Here is a 3,250-nt window from a genome sequence, read left to right on the forward strand (position 1 = left end):
TTGGGCGAGAGTAGTACTAGGATGGGTGACCCCCTGGGAAGTCCTCGTGTTGCATCCCCCACCCTCTTTTTAATCTTTCTTTTAAACCGCTGGACCGCTCGCTAAGGGTACTATCCTTTTAAACCGCTAAACCGCTAAGCGAGAGAAGTTGCGCGGAGAGAGAGGGTCAAGTACATTTTGCGCGCAGTACGTGACGGATGCGATCATATCAGCACTAATGCACTGGATCCCATCAGAACTCCGAAGTTAAGCGTGCTTGGGCGAGAGTAGTACTAGGATGGGTGACCCCCTGGGAAGTCCTCGTGTTGCATCCCCCACCCTCTTTTTAATCTTTCTTTTAAACCGCTGGACCGCTCGCTAAGGGTACTATCCTTTTAAACCGCTAAACCGCTAAGCGAGAGAAGTTGCGCGGAGAGAGAGGGTCAAGTACATTTTGCGCGCAGTACGTGACGGATGCGATCATACCAGCACTAATGCATCGGATCCCATCAGAACTCCGAAGTTAAGTGTGCTTGGGCGAGAGTAGTACTAGGATGGGTGACCCCCTGGGAAGTCCTCGTGTTGCATCCCCCACCCTCTTTTTAATCTTTCTTTTAAACCGCTGGACCGCTCGCTAAGGGTACTATCCTTTTAAACCGCTAAGCGAGAGAAGTTGCGCGGAGAGAGAGGGCCAAGAACATTTTGCGCGCAGTACGTGACGGATGCGATCATACCAGCACTAATGCATCGGATCCCATCAGAACTCCGAAGTTAAGTGTGCTTGGGCGAGAGTAGTACTAGGATGGGTGACCCCCTGAGAAGTCCTCGTGTTGCATCCCCCACCCTCTTTTTAATCTTTCTTTTAAACCGCTGGACCGCTCGCTAAGGGTACTATCCTTTTAAACCGCTAAACCGCTAAGCGAGAGAAGTTGCGCGGAGAGAGAGGGTGAAGTACATTTTGCGCGCAGTACGTGACGGATGCGATCATACCAGCACTAACGCACCGGATCCCATCAGAACTCTGAAGTTAAGCGTGCTTGGGCGAGAGTAGTACTAGGATGGGTGACCCCCTGGGGCGAGAGAAGTTGCGCGGAGAGAGAGGGTCAAGTACATTTTGCGCGCAGTACGTGACGGATGCGATCATACCAGCACTAATGCACCGGATCCCATCAGAACTCTGAAGTTAAGCGTGCTTGGGCGAGAGTAGTACTAGGATGGGTGACCCCCTGGGGCGAGAGAAGTTGCGCGGAGAGAGAGGTCAAGTACATTTTGCGCGCAGTACGTGACGGATGCGATCATACCAGCACTAATGCACCGGATCCCATCAGAACTCTGAAGTTAAGCGTGCTTGGGCGAGAGTAGTACTAGGATGGGTAACCCCCTGGGAAGTCCTCGTGTTGCATCCCCCACCCTCTTTTTAATCTTTCTTTTAAACCGCTGGACCGCTCGCTAAGGGTACTATCCTTTTAAACCGCTAAACCGCTAAGCGAGAGAAGTTGCGCGGAGAGAGAGGGTCAAGTACATATTGCGCGCAGTACGTGACGGATGCGATCATACCAGCACTAATGCATCGGATCCCATCAGAACTCCGAAGTCAAGCGTGCTTGGGCGAGAGTAGTACTAGGATCGGTGACCCCCTGGGAAGTCCTCGTGTTGCATCCCCCACCCTCTTTTTAATCTTTCTTTTAAACCGCTGGACCGCTCGCTAAGGGTACTATCCTTTTAAACCGCTAAACCGCTAAGCGAGAGAAGTTGCGCGGAGAGAGAGGGTCAAGTACATATTGCGCGCAGTACGTGACGGATGCGATCATACCAGCACTAATGCATCGGATCCCATCAGAACTCCGAAGTCAAGCGTGCTTGGGCGAGAGTAGTACTAGGATCGGTGACCCCCTGGGAAGTCCTCGTGTTGCATCCCCCACCCTCTTTTTAATCTTTCTTTTAAACCGCTGGACCGCTCGCTAAGGGTACTATCCTTTTAAACCGCTAAACCGCTAAGCGAGAGAAGTTGCGCGGAGAGAGAGGGTCAAGTACATATTGCGCGCAGTACGTGACGGATGCGATCATACCAGCACTAATGCATCGGATCCCATCAGAACTCCGAAGTCAAGCGTGCTTGGGCGAGAGTAGTACTAGGATCGGTGACCCCCTGGGAAGTCCTCGTGTTGCATCCCCCACCCTCTTTTTAATCTTTCTTTTAAACCGCTGGACCGCTCGCTAAGGGTACTATCCTTTTAAACCGCTAAACCGCTAAGCGAGAGAAGTTGCGCGGAGAGAGAGGGTCAAGTACATATTGCGCGCAGTACGTGACGGATGCGATCATACCAGCACTAATGCATCGGATCCCATCAGAACTCCGAAGTCAAGCGTGCTTGGGCGAGAGTAGTACTAGGATCGGTGACCCCCTGGGAAGTCCTCGTGTTGCATCCCCCACCCTCTTTTTAATCTTTCTTTTAAACCGCTGGACCGCTCGCTAAGGGTACTATCCTTTTAAACCGCTAAACCGCTAAGCGAGAGAAGTTGCGCGGAGAGAGAGGGTCAAGTACATATTGCGCGCAGTACGTGACGGATGCGATCATACCAGCACTAATGCATCGGATCCCATCAGAACTCCGAAGTCAAGCGTGCTTGGGCGAGAGTAGTACTAGGATCGGTGACCCCCTGGGAAGTCCTCGTGTTGCATCCCCCACCCTCTTTTTAATCTTTCTTTTAAACCGCTGGACCGCTCGCTAAGGGTACTATCCTTTTAAACCGCTAAACCGCTAAGCGAGAGAAGTTGCGCGGAGAGAGAGGGTCAAGTACATATTGCGCGCAGTACGTGACGGATGCGATCATACCAGCACTAATGCATCGGATCCCATCAGAACTCCGAAGTCAAGCGTGCTTGGGCGAGAGTAGTACTAGGATCGGTGACCCCCTGGGAAGTCCTCGTGTTGCATCCCCCACCCTCTTTTTAATCTTTCTTTTAAACCGCTGGACCGCTCGCTAAGGGTACTATCCTTTTAAACCGCTAAACCGCTAAGCGAGAGAAGTTGCGCGGAGAGAGAGGGTCAAGTACATTTTGCGCGCAGTACGTGACGGATGCGATCATACCAGCACTAATGCACCGGATCCCATCAGAACTCTGAAGTTAAGCGTGCTTGGGCGAGAGTAGTACTAGGATGGGTGACCCCTTGGGGCGAGAGAAGTTGCGCGGAGAGAGAGGGTCAAGTACATTTTGCGCGCAGTACGTGATGGATGCGATCATACCAGCACTAATGCACCGGATCCC

General features: G+C 52.2%; 10 non-coding genes and 3 pseudogenes across 10 annotated transcripts; all 13 read left to right on the forward strand.

The window, feature by feature from the left end:
- Nucleotides 1-195: 195 nt before the first annotated feature.
- Nucleotides 196-314, forward strand: LOC116008246. Its single transcript, XR_004095641.1, has one exon. It is a non-coding gene; the product is annotated as a 5S ribosomal RNA (ribosomal RNA).
- A 137-nt stretch (nt 315-451) lies between these two features.
- On the forward strand, nt 452-570 carry LOC116008239. Its single transcript, XR_004095634.1, has one exon. It is a non-coding gene; the product is annotated as a 5S ribosomal RNA (ribosomal RNA).
- Nucleotides 571-699: 129 nt separating this feature from the next.
- Nucleotides 700-818, forward strand: LOC116008285. The gene has a single exon (XR_004095678.1). It is a non-coding gene; the product is annotated as a 5S ribosomal RNA (ribosomal RNA).
- A 137-nt stretch (nt 819-955) lies between these two features.
- Nucleotides 956-1,075, forward strand: LOC116009044 (annotated as a pseudogene).
- A 36-nt stretch (nt 1,076-1,111) lies between these two features.
- On the forward strand, nt 1,112-1,231 carry LOC116009043 (annotated as a pseudogene).
- A 35-nt stretch (nt 1,232-1,266) lies between these two features.
- LOC116008228 lies at nt 1,267-1,385 on the forward strand. Its single transcript, XR_004095624.1, has one exon. It is a non-coding gene; the product is annotated as a 5S ribosomal RNA (ribosomal RNA).
- A 137-nt stretch (nt 1,386-1,522) lies between these two features.
- LOC116008646 lies at nt 1,523-1,641 on the forward strand. The gene has a single exon (XR_004096014.1). It is a non-coding gene; the product is annotated as a 5S ribosomal RNA (ribosomal RNA).
- Nucleotides 1,642-1,778: 137 nt separating this feature from the next.
- LOC116008647 lies at nt 1,779-1,897 on the forward strand. The gene has a single exon (XR_004096015.1). It is a non-coding gene; the product is annotated as a 5S ribosomal RNA (ribosomal RNA).
- A 137-nt stretch (nt 1,898-2,034) lies between these two features.
- On the forward strand, nt 2,035-2,153 carry LOC116008648. The gene has a single exon (XR_004096016.1). It is a non-coding gene; the product is annotated as a 5S ribosomal RNA (ribosomal RNA).
- Nucleotides 2,154-2,290: 137 nt separating this feature from the next.
- On the forward strand, nt 2,291-2,409 carry LOC116008649. Its single transcript, XR_004096017.1, has one exon. It is a non-coding gene; the product is annotated as a 5S ribosomal RNA (ribosomal RNA).
- Nucleotides 2,410-2,546: 137 nt separating this feature from the next.
- Nucleotides 2,547-2,665, forward strand: LOC116008650. The gene has a single exon (XR_004096018.1). It is a non-coding gene; the product is annotated as a 5S ribosomal RNA (ribosomal RNA).
- A 137-nt stretch (nt 2,666-2,802) lies between these two features.
- On the forward strand, nt 2,803-2,921 carry LOC116008651. Its single transcript, XR_004096019.1, has one exon. It is a non-coding gene; the product is annotated as a 5S ribosomal RNA (ribosomal RNA).
- A 137-nt stretch (nt 2,922-3,058) lies between these two features.
- On the forward strand, nt 3,059-3,178 carry LOC116009046 (annotated as a pseudogene).
- Nucleotides 3,179-3,250: the final 72 nt, after the last annotated feature.

The sequence above is a fragment of the Ipomoea triloba genome, chromosome 16 (genome assembly GCF_003576645.1).
Source record: "Ipomoea triloba cultivar NCNSP0323 chromosome 16, ASM357664v1".
Classification (NCBI taxonomy): Eukaryota; Viridiplantae; Streptophyta; class Magnoliopsida; order Solanales; family Convolvulaceae; genus Ipomoea; species Ipomoea triloba.